At 46.0% G+C, this 12492-nt stretch overlaps 1 long non-coding RNA gene across 3 annotated transcripts in view; it reads right to left on the bottom strand.

Annotated features, from left to right (window-relative positions):
* LOC108539468 (uncharacterized) overlaps positions 1–12492 on the bottom strand; it is an 18926-nt gene that overhangs the window by 5243 nt on the left and 1191 nt on the right. For 2 of the 3 annotated variants that reach the window (XR_001888373.1, XR_001888375.1), the window contains exons 2-3: positions 8296–8541; positions 7675–7886 (exon numbers count right to left, since the gene is read on the bottom strand). This is a non-coding gene — a long non-coding RNA (uncharacterized LOC108539468). Of the gene's footprint in view, positions 1–1786; positions 1867–7674; positions 7887–8295; positions 8542–12492 lie in introns of those variants that run through there. The other variant, XR_001888374.1, reaches the window with a different exon arrangement.

The following is a 12492-nucleotide window of genomic DNA, read 5'->3' as shown; positions in this document are numbered from 1 at the left end:
TTTTTTTGACCCTTTTTTTTTTTTTTTTTTTTTTTTTTTTTTTTTTTTTTTTTGTCAGACGGAGTCTCGCTCTGTCACCCAGACTGGAGTGCAGTGGCACAATCTGGGCTCCCCACAACCTTGCCTCCTTGTTTCAAGCAATTCTCCTACCTCAGCCTCCCGAGTAGCTGGGATTACAGGCACACACCACTGCTCCCGGCTAACTTTTGTATTTTTAGTAGAGATAGGGTTTTGCCATGTTGGCCAGGCTGGTCTTGAACTTCCGACCTCAGGTGATCTGCCCACCTCGGCCTCCCAAAGTGCTGGGATTACAGGCGTGAACCACTGCACCTGGCCCAAAATATATTTTTTAACTAAAACAACACCAAGATGCCAAGTCATGCAACTAATATATGTGTATGTTTGTATAGGATAAATAGATGCCTTTGGAAAGTAGGGTGATCAAGTGTCCAGGTTTGCCTGGGAGCGAGGGGTTTCCCAAGATGTGGGACTTTTTTTTCCCAGTTTTGGGACTTTCCCAAAACTGGGAAAGTCCCAGGCAAAACAGGATGAGTCAATTGCCCTACTGGAAAGATTTTTTTTTTTGAGACAGAGTCTCACTGTGTCACCCAGGCTGGAGTACAGTGGGACCATGTTGGCTCACTGCAACCTCCATCTCCTGGGTTCAAGCAATTCTCCTGCCTCAGCCTCCTGAGTAGCTGGGATTACAGGTGCCCACTTACCACGCCCGGCTAATTTTTTAATATTTTTAGTAGAGATGGGGTTTCATCATGTTGGCCAGGCTGGTCTCGAACTCCTGACCTCTGGTGATCCACCCGTCTTGGCCTCCCAAAGTGCTGGGATTACAGGCGTGAGCCACCACATCCAGCCTCCTGGGAAGATTTCTGAGAATCTGGTACCAGTGGTTCCTATTAGAAAGGGAAACTGGCCTGGCCGTGGTGGGTCGCGCCTGTAATCCCAGCACTTTGGGAGGCTGAGGCAGGTGGATCACTTGAGCCTGGAGGTTCGAGACCAGCCTGGGCAACATGGCAAGACCCTGTCTCTATTTTATATGAAAAGAAAACAACAACAAAAGGGCATCTAGGGAACTGGGTCTTGGGTTCTGGGCCTGGAGAAAGACTCGTCCTTCTGTTTCCTTTTGTGTTGTCTGAATATTTGTATCAACTTCATGTACCACTTTTTAATTAAAAATTTGGGACCAGGTGAGGTGGCTTAATCTGTAATCCCAGCACTTTGAGAGGCTAAGGCACTTGCCTGGAGCCCAGGAGTTCGAGACCAGCCTGGGCAACATAGCAAGAGCCCATCTCTACAAAAAACACAAAAATTATCTGGGCATGGTGGCATGCACATGTAGGCTCAGCACTTTGGGAGGCTGAGGAGGACTGCTTGATGCCAGGACGTTGAGGCTGCAATGAGCCATGATTGTGCTATTGCACTCCAGCCTGGGTGACTTTTTTTCCTCTTAAAAAAGAAATAAATAAACAAACAATGATGCTTTAATAACAGTTAAGATGAATCAGAAATAACTCCAGCCGTCAAATCCTGTAACTCTCAGGCGTCAGAGTTCTATCAGCCTCAGGCCACATGTAAAATTTATCGCTATACTTATCTAAGTTAGGCATAATTTACCCCATCATGTATTGCTACATATTTAAACCTGTGGGTAGATAATTTCATCTTGATTTCAGCTGATTCTTCAAGATTGCCAAATTGCTGAGAGCCAGGAAGAATTCCTACTGACACCACCAGGGGGCGTGTGAGCATCTCACAGACTCACCTGGCTCTGCAGAGAACACCGGCTCCTTTATTCTTTCCAGTTCTCTAAGTATTTCCTGCCTCTGCCCATCATGGCTTACTGTACATTGGCTGAAAACAAAAATTAAAAAAAAAAAAAGACAGAGTCTCGGCCTAAAAGGAGTCTTAACAGAGGAGACACTGGCAGGTAAATATTCATTCAACCAATAACCCTGTGTGCTAAGTGTCCTGCTAAGTGTTGGAAATGTAACAGTGAATGATTCCATCTTAAACAAGAAAGCCACGCGGGAATGATCACATAAAAATGAGGCCCCTGGCAGGGGGCGGAGGCTAACGCCTGTAATCCCAACACTTTGGGGGGCAGAGGCCAGCATATCACTTGAGGTCAGGAATTTGAGACCAGCCTGGACAATATGGTGAAACCCCCGTCTCTACCAAAAAATTGCAAAAATTAGCCGAGTGTGGTGGCACATGCCTGTAATCCCAGCTACTCGGGAGGCTAAGGCAGGAGAATCGCTTGAACCCAGGAGGCAGAGGTTGCAGTGAGCCGAGACCACTCCACTGCACTCCAGCTTGGGCGACAGAATGACAGCCTGTCTCAAACAAAACAAAACAAAACAAAACAAACTGCCTCCAGAAAATTGCATTCATTCGTTATCCCACCAGCTCATAGCATTTTACAGTTTCTATTATATCAAGGGTCAGCCACGTAATGGTAAAAACATAACGATCTCATAATATCTGACAAGAACTGCAACCAAATAATGAATACTAACAAGAAGACATTGAAATGGGGGATTTGAATCCACCTTCATTTACAGTAAACTGCACCTCATGTGTACATTGTGACTTGAGACACTGGCTGAGGATAGAACAAAGTCATCACAATTAACAAGACATTTCAAAACTAAGTATTCACATAGAAGTAGAATTTCCAGGTCATTTGGTAAATGTGTGTTTAATTTTTGTTTTGTTTTTGAGATGGAGTCTTGCTCTGTTGCCCAGGCTGGAGTGCAATGGCATGATCTCGGCTCACTGCAACCTCTGCCTCCTGCGTTCAAGTGATTCTTCCGTGCCAGCCTCCTGAGTAGCTGGGATTACAAGCACCTGCCATCATGCCCGGCTAATGTTTGTATTTTTATAGAGATGGGGTTTCACTATGTTGTCCAGGCTGGTCTTGAACTCCTGATCTCAGGTGATCTGCCCACCTCGGCCTTCCAAAGGGCTGGGATTACAGGCGTGAGCCACTGCGCCCGGTCAATGTGTGTTTAATTTTATTAGAAACTGCCAAACCGAGCTATTTTCCAACTATTTCCCATTACCACTAACAAGGTATGAGTTGCTTCACATTCTCACCAACATTTGGTTGTCAGACACTTTTATTTTAGCCATTCTACTGAGTGTGTAGTGGTATCATGCAGTTTTAGATTTCATAATGATGAATGCCATTGAGTACCTTTTCATTTGCTTATTGGCCATTTGTATGTTTTACCTCTGTGAAGTGTCTGTCCAGATCTTTTGTTATTTATTTATTTATTTATTTATTTATTTATTTATTTATTTTTCGAGATGGAGTCTCGCTTTGTCACCCAGGCCGGAGTGCAGTGGTGCCATCTCGGCTTACTGCAACCTTTGCCTCTGGGGTTCAAGTAATTCTTCTCCCTTAGCCTCCCTAGTAGCTGGGATTTCAGGTGTGTGCCACCACGTCCAGCTAATTTTTTTGTATTTTTAGTAGAGACAGGGTTTCACCATGTTGGCCAGGCTGGTCTCAAACTCCTTACATCAAATGATCCACCCAGATTGGCTTCCCAAAGTGCTGGGATTACAGGCATGAGCCACTGTGCCTGGCCACACCATTCTTTTTTTTTTTTTTTTGAGACAGAGTCTTGCTCTGTTGCCCAGGCTGGAGTGCACGGAGTCCAGTGGTGTGATCATGGCTCACTGCAACCTCCACCTCCTGGGTTCAAGCAATTCTCCTGCCTCAGCTTCCTGAGTAGCTGAGATTTCAGGTGTGTGCCATCAGATCCAGCTATTTTTTTTTTTTTTTCCACATTTTTAGTAGAGACAGGGTTACACCGTGTTGACCAGGCTGGTCTCGAACTCCTGACCTCAAGTGATCCACCCGCCTCAGCCTCCCAAAGTGCTGGGATTACAGGCGTGAGCCACTGGCCTGGTCCCCCCAAAAAGTTTTTAATTGTGATAACATACATAACATAAAAATTGCCATTGTAACCACAATAAAGCATATACTTCAGTGGCATTAATTACATTCACAATGTTGTGCAAACATCACCTCTGCTTCCAAAATTTTTTCAGCAACCTAAACAGAAACTCCAAATATTAAGAAATAGCTCTCCATTCCTCCCTCTCCAGTCACTGGTAACATCTAATCCTTTTTCTGTCTCTATGAATTTGCCTATTACAGACATCTGATCTAAATGGAATCACAACAATGTTTGTCCTTTTGTGACTGGCTTCTTTCACTTAACGCAACATTTTTAAGGTTTATTTATGATGTAGCATTGGAATTTCCTCTTTTTTTTTTTTTTTTTTTCTGAGATGGAGTCTTGCTCTTTTGCCCAGGCTGGAGTGCAGTGGCTCTATCTCGGCTCATTGCAAGCTCCGCCTCCTGAGTTCATGCCATTCTCCTGCCTCAGCCTCCCGAGTAGCTGGCACTACAGGCGCCCACCACCATGCTTGGCTAATTTTTTTTTTTTTTTAGTAGAGACAGGATTTCACCGTGTTAGCCAGGATGGTCTCCATCTCCTGACCTTGTGATCCACCCACCTCGGCCTCCCAAAGAATTTCCTCCCTTTTTAAGGCTGAATAATATTCCATTGTATGGATGCACCACATTTTCTTTATCCATTCATCTGTCAGCAAACACTTGGGTCGTTTCTACCTTTTGGCTAACGTGAATAATACTGCAATGAACATTGATGTACAAGTGTCTGTTTTGAGTCCTTATTTTCAATTCTTTTGGGCATATGCCTAGGAGTAGAATTTCTGAGGCATATGGTCATTTAACTTTTTGAGGAATTGCCAGACTGTTCTTTACAGCGGCTGCACCATTTTACATTCCCACCAGCAAGTAGCAGTATTCCATTCTTTACATCATTGCCAGCATTTGTTATTTTTCTTTTCAAAACATTTTATTATAGCCACCTAGAGGGTTTGAAGTAGAATCTCACTGTGGTTTTGATTTACATTTCCCTAATGATTAGTGATGACACACATCTTTTCACATGCTTATTGGCCATCTGTGTATCTTCTTTGGAGAAATGTCTATTCAAGTCCTTTGCCCATTTTTTATTTTATTTATTTATTTATTTTGAGACAGAATCTCACTCTTTTGCCCAGGCTGGAGTGCAGTGGTGAGATCTTGGCTCACTACAACCTCCACCTCCTAGGTTCAACTGATTCTCCCACCTCAGCCTCCCCAGTAGCTGGGATTACAGGGGCCTGCCACCACACCCAGGCAATTTTTGTTTTTTAATTTTTTAAATTTTATTTTATATATATAGGCTATATATACTATTATTTATTTATTTTTTGGATGGAGTCTTGCTCTGGTTGCCAGGCTGGGAGTGCCTGTGGGTGGCCCAATCTTGGGCTAACTGCAAGCCTTCTTGCGTTCCCAGGCTTCACACCATTCTCCTGCTCAGCTCTCCCAAGAAGCTGGGGACTACAGGCACTCACCACCACGCCAGGGCCTAAGTTTTTGTATTTTTTTAGTAGAGGGGTTTCACGTGTTAGCCCCAGGATGGTCTCGATCTTCCCTGACCTCGTGATCCACCCACCTTGGGCCTCCCAAAAGTGCTGGATACAGGCCCGTGAGCCACCGTGCCCAGCCTTATGTTATTGTTTTTTTTGAGACGGGTTTTGCTCTTGTCACCCAGGCGTAGAGTGCAATGGCGGTGCATCTGGTCACTGCAACCTCCGCCTCCTGGTTCAAGCGATTCTCCCTGCCCCTCAGCTTCCTGAGCTAGCCTGCGGATTACAGCGCTGCCTGGCCACCTTGCCTGGCTAATTTTTTCTTTTTTTTTTTTTTTTTTTTTTGAGACGGAGTTTTTGCTCTCTCGCCCGGGTCGAGCTGCCAGCTGCCGGATTCTCAGCTCACTGCCAAGCTCCGCCTCTCGGGTTCACGCCATTCTCCTGCCTCAGCCTCCCGAGCTAGCTGGGGACTACAGGTGCCCGCCAGGTCGCCCGGCCCTAGTTTTTGTATTTTTAGGTAGAGACAGGGGGTTTACCCCATTGTTAGCCAGGATGGTCTTGGATCTCCCTGACTGTGATCCGCCCGGTCTCGGCCTCCCAAAGTGCCTGGCGTATTACAGGCTTTGAGCCACGCGCCGGGCCTAATTTTTCTTTTCTTTTCTTTCTTTTTTTTTTTTTAAGACAGAGTCTCCCAGGCTGGAGTACAATGGTGCTGTCTCGGCTCACTGCAACCTCCACCTCCTGGGTTCAAGCAATTCTGCCTCAGCCTCCTGAGTAGCTGGGATTACAGGCACCTGCCACCATGCCCGGCTAATTTTAGTATTTTTACTAGAGATGGTGTTTCACTATATTGGCCAGGCTGATCTTGAACTCCTGACCTCAAATGATCCGCCCACCTTGGCCTCCCAAAGTGCTGGGATTACACGAGTGAGCCACTGTGCCCGGCCCTGAAACCCAGTACTTTAAGAGACTGTTGTAGTACACACCCAGGGTTGGTAACCTCGGGGTTACTGTTTTCAGGTGCAATTAAGAGTCATAAGGAAGAAATGCTGAGTTGCCTACATCCAATCCCATGAAGTGTGTCTCCCTGGAGCTGGGCCGGGCTGGGTGGATCCCACTAACAACAGCCCTCTGCCAGCTGCCTCACTTTTGGACTCATGGATTGCTTCTGCTGCAGACATGAAGACTTTAAAGCGATTGGCAGTTGGGTTTATATTTAGGGAAAAGGGTGAAGAAAGCCGTTCTTACTGATTGTGAAGAAGCTTGACAGTGCCAGCTTTCAGTTCAAGACGTGCCATCTTTAGAATTACAAACCTCCCCCAAACCCTGCCTCCACCCGTGGGAGGCCAGAATGAATTCTGAGCTTTGGGAGCCAGACAGAATCTGTAGCACCCAGCAAATTCATGTGGAACAACAAGAATCCTAATCATGGATAACATTTGATGCAGGATCACTCCCTTCCAGGCACTGGGGGAACTTCTTTGCACATGTTATCCCATTCAATATGCAAATAACCTTATGAAGAAGATAGTATGATCAGCTCCATTTTACAGGTGGGGAAACTGAGGCTTAGAAAGATGGTGAGGCTGGGCGCAGTGGCTTATGCCTGTAATCCCAGCACTTTGGGAAGCCAAGGTGGGTGGATTGCTTGAACTCAGGAGTTTGAGACCAGCCTGGGCAACATGACCAAAGCCTGTCTCTACAAAAAATACAAGGGCATGGTGGTGCACGCCTGTAGTCTCAGCTACTTGGGAGGCTGAGGTAGGAGGATCGCTTGAGCCTGGGAGGTGGAGGTTGCAGTGAGCCGAGATGGCACCACTGCACTCTAGCCTGGGCGACAGAGAGAGACCCTGTCTCAAAAAAATAAATAAATAAAGATGATGTCCCAGGCAGTATGACTCCATGTCATAACCCTGAAGATAAGCTGTCTGACAACACAATTAAATTATGCTCTTAGACTAGAGTGAGGATCCTGAAAAGAAAACAGTATGGGAAGTAAGAGCTAGTAGTTAGCAAAACTGTATCATTTCATTCAATCAACAGAAATGTAATAAATGCAGCCACTATGGATAAAGTATTTCTCTAAGCTTTAAAACATATAAAAGGGTTGAATCATGATAGCTAATGCTAATTGAATAATTAACATGTTATCGTATCACAAGGACTATCTCATTTAACTTGTATTTTGGTAGGTACTATTGTTACCTGTAGCACCAACCAGCTCAACTGCCTGTTGTTCCTCACCCATCCTTAGTGCAGGGTGCAGACCTGGCACTCAGGGCCAAACACAGCCTCAGACACACTCCTGTGATAACCATGGTATTAGCTGGTCCAATGGCAGTGGTGCTTACAACTAATTCATCAAAACCAGTTATAGATTTGTTTCTTCTCCATTCCCATTGCTTCACTTGACTAGCCTAAAAAGAATAAATAAATAAAACATGGTTGTTGTTGTTGTTGTTGCTGTTTTGAGACAGAGTCTCGCTCTGTCACCCAGGCTGGAGTGCGGTGGTGTGATCTCAGCTCCCTGCAACCTCCCCCTTCTGGGTTCAAGTAATTCTCCCTCTTCAGCCTCCAAAGTAGCTGGGATTACAGGCACCCGCCATCATTACCGGCTAATTTTGTTTTGTATTTTTGTAGAGATGGGGTTTCACCATGTTGGCCAGGCTCCTGACCTCAGGTGATCCACCTGCCTCGGCCTCCCAAAGTGCTGGGATTACTGGCTGAATCATGATATTTTATGTTTAGCATTAGTATGGGCTCCTAACTTCTCTCCCCACAATTAAGTTATTATAATCTGCTATTATTATTTATTTTGATACTCACATTGCCCCAGATCTGGCCAATAGGGACTCTCCATCCTAGCTTTTGTGTGCTTTTAACGCGTCCCGTCATTCTTTGGGCACATCCTACTTTCTGGCTGAATAATATGTTCCAACCTTACGTTGTAGTTTCCCTGACCCATCCCTGGGAATCAGCCATTTCTCCAGGAAGCCCTGGTTCCACGGACTAAGCTCTGGTTAGTCTTAGTCTAGGCGCTTGTTGCTACAGGGGCGCCATTTCTTCTAGGCCCTGTCAACAGATAGAAACAGGAGGTATACTTACAAATGGTGTTTACAATTAAGAAATTTTATTTAAAAATCTGGATTCCAGGCTGGACGCAGTGGCTGGTGCCTGTAATCCCAGCACTTTGGCAGGCTGAAGTGGGAGGCTCACGTGAGGCTAGGAGTTTGAGACCACCCTGGGCAACATAGTGAGATCCCATGTCTTCACAAAATAATTAACTGGGCATGATGGCATGAGCCTGTAGTCCCAGCTATGTGGGAGGCTGGGGTGGGAGTATCCCTTGAGCCCAGGAGTTTGAGGTTGCAGTGAGCCATGATCATGCCACTGTACTCCAGTCTGGATGACAGATCAAGACCTTATCTCTAAATAAGTAAGTAAATAAATAAATAAACAATCTGGATCTCTAACTTGTCTCCAAAAATCAGAGTATCTGGTCATGCCTGGTGAGCGAGAAGCTTGGCCACAAGTCAGCTGAAGATGGAAGGGATTCAACAATATTTGTTTTCTCACAGAAGTACTTACTGGATGCCTGCTGTGAGCCAGGTACTATGTTAGATTACATTACTAATTTCCGGTCCTACGCAGTGCGAGGCTATAGTACTCTAGTACCTCGTATTTGTCCACATTACGTGCTTGCAGGTAGCTGAATTTGTGTTTTCATTTTTGTTTTTTTGAGACAGGGTCTCCCTCTGTGTCCCAGGCTACCGTGTAGTAGTGTGATCTTGGCTCACTGCCACCTCCGCCTCCCCGATTCAAGCGATTCTCTAGCCTCGGCCTCCTGAGTAGCTGGGACCACAGGCACGTGCTACTACAGGCCGGCTTATTTTTGTGGTTTTAGTAGAGATGGGGTTTCACCATATTGGTCAGGCTGGTCTTGAACTCTGGACCTCGAGAGATCTGCCTGACTCAGCCTTCCAAAGTGCTGGGATTACAGGCGTGTGCCACTGAGCCCAGTCACAGGTAGCCGAGTTTTTGACCTCAAGTCCTTACCTTTGATTGCTTCCTTTACTCCAGCTGGAAGGAAAGCTGGACATCCTCTCATGTCCAAGTCACTCAAAGCCCAGCTCAAATTCTACCTCCTACTGGAGACTATCCTTAATTTACCCTTTCAGAGGTCACTTCTCCATGCTCTAAGCTCTATACCCCTCTCATATCATTCACCATCTTCTATCCTGAATTCTAGGGTTTTATTCATCCTACTCCTATGTTATGAATATTCTCTTTCTGATAAGGAGACTGGATGCTCTGTGAGGGCAGGAACTGTGTCTGTCTCACTCACAGTTATGCCCTTTAAACCTAACATCAGGCCGAGTGTGGTGACTCACGCCTCTAATCCCAGCATCTTGGGAAGGCAAGGTGGGAGGATCACTTGAGCCCAGGAGTTTGAGAGCAGCCTTGGCAAAATTGCGAGACCCTTTCTCTACAAAATAGTTAACAAAATTAGCCAGATGTGGTGGTGTGCAACTGTGGTCCGCACCACTCAGGAGGCTAAGGTGGGAGGATTGCTTGAGCCTAGAAGGTTGAGGCTGCAGTCAGCTATGATCATGCCACTATACTCCAGACAGGGTGACAGAGTGAGACCCTGTCTCAATTAAAAAAAAAAAAAAATCTGACATCAAACCTGGCACACAGTAGGTATTCAGTGAAAATTCTGGTCAGAAACAAATTATGTTGAACACCCTATTGTGTGCTAGGTAGTGCATATATGCCAGGTAGTAGCGATATAATTATGAACAAAACAGACATAGTTTTGTCCTCGTGGAGCTCACTGACTTCTGGGGGAGAAAGATATTAATACAGATCACATAAATGTGTGTTTGTGGAATGAAAGACAGATATCTGTATCTGTGTTCCTGTCCCCAGTTGACTTTTTTTGTTTTGTTTTTTTGAGACGGAGTCTCACCCTGTAGCCCAGGCTGGGGTCAGTGGTGCCATCTCGGCTCACTGCAACCTCCACCTCCCAGGAAGCTGGGACTTCCTGGGACTACAGGCGCCTGCCACCAGACCCAGCTAATTTTTTTTTTTTTTAGTAGAGACAGGATTTCATCATGCTGGCCAGACTGGTCTCGAACTCCTGACCTCAGGTGATTTGCCCGCCACAACCTTCCAAAGTGCTGGGATTACAGGTGTGAGTCATCACCCTGGCCCCTAGTTGACTATATATATACCCTTAGAAAATATAAAGTATTGGCTGGGTGCGGTGGCTCACGCCTGTAATCCCAGCACTTTGGGAGGCCAAGGTGGGCGGTTCACAAGGTCAGGAGATCAAGACCATCCTGGCTAACACAGTGAACCCCATCTCTACTAAAAATACAAAAAATTAGCTGGGCGTGGTGGCGGGTGCCTGTAGTCCCAGTTACTTGGGAGGCTGAGGCAGGAGAATGGCATGAACCTGGAAGGCGGAGCTTACAGTCAACAGAGATCGTGCTACTGCACTCCAGCCTGGGCGACAGAGCAAGACTCCATCTCAAAAAAAAAAAAAAAAAAAAAAAAAGAAAATATAAAGTATTGGGTGATGTTTTGTTTTCCATTTCACAGTATGGCTCTCTGTTTTTATTCCACGGTGTGTCCTACAGAGTTCTGTAGGTTTGCATCACCCTTTTTTTATTTTTTATTTTATTATTATTATTTTTTTTGAGACGAAGTCTCGCTCTGTCGCCCAGGCAGGAGTACAGTGGCACAATCTTGGCTCACTGGAAACTCCGCCTCCCGGGTTCATGTCATTCTCCTGCCTCAGCCTCCCAAGTAGCTGGGACTACAGGCGCCACAACACCCGGCTAATTTTCATGTTTTAGTAGAGATGGGGGTTTCACCGTGTTAGCCAGGATCGTCTCGATCTCCTGACCTCGTGATCTGCCCACCTCGGCCTCCCAGAGTGCTGGGATTACAGGCGTGAGCCACTGCCCAGCCGTGCATCACCCTTTTTAAGCGATCCACAGTATTTGTTAGTATGGATATACCATTACCTCAGTGATGGAGATTTAAATATTTCCCATTATTGCTTTTGCATTAGAAACAATGATGCAAAAGGTCTCTTTGTGCACATGTGTATGTTTCTCTAGTAGATTTTGAGAAATCCAATTGTTGGGTCATGGGGTAGCTTTTCTCTTTCGCTTTTTGTTCTATACTCCTCTGTATTGTTGGAATCATGTATTACTTTGGTGATGGGGAAAAAAAACTAAAAAATAGAAAGAGGCAGGTAGATTGTTCGTGTTGCTGGCTCTTCGGAAGCAGAAGTGCCTAATCACTGTCATGTGACCCTTATATAATCTGCTAATCATTATATAATAAAGTCGGGAAAGGATGCTCCTGTCATTTCTACATCACCAAGTAGAGAAGTCACAAGCCTTCAACTGTGTTTAAAAGATGAGAAACATGGCCGAGCGCAGTGGCTCCCGCCTGTAATCCCAGCACTTTGGGAGTCCAAGGTGGGCAGATAATGAGGTCAAGAGATCGAGACCATCCTGGCCACCATGGTGAAACCCCGTCTCTACTGAAAATACAAAAATTAGCTGGGCGTGGTGGCGCTTGCCGGTAATCCCAGCTATTTGGGAGGCTGAGGCAGAAGAATCACTTGAACCCAGGGGGTAGAGGTTGCAGTGAGCCGAGATTGCACCACTGCACTCCAGCCTGGCTACAGAGCAAGACTCCGTCTCAAAAAAAAAAAAGGCTGGGCGCGGTGGCTCATGACTGTAATCCCAGCACTTTGGGAGGCCAAGGCGGGTGGATCACGAGTTCAGGAGATCCAGACAATCCTGGCTAACACAGCGAAACCCCGTCTCTACTGAAAATACAAAAAATCAGCCAGGCATTGTGGCGGGCCCCTGTAGTCCCAGCTACTCGGGAGGCTGAGGCAGGAGAATGGTGTGAACCCAAGAGGCGGAGCTTGGAGCTTGCAGTGAGCTGAGATCGTGCCATTGCACTCCAGCCTGGGTGACAGAACGAGACTCCGTCTTA

Source organism: Rhinopithecus bieti, unplaced genomic scaffold (genome assembly GCF_001698545.2).
Source record: "Rhinopithecus bieti isolate Rb0 unplaced genomic scaffold, ASM169854v2 scaffold_15834, whole genome shotgun sequence".
Classification (NCBI taxonomy): domain Eukaryota; kingdom Metazoa; phylum Chordata; class Mammalia; order Primates; family Cercopithecidae; genus Rhinopithecus; species Rhinopithecus bieti.
This window is presented reverse-complemented; position numbering and strand designations above follow the sequence as displayed.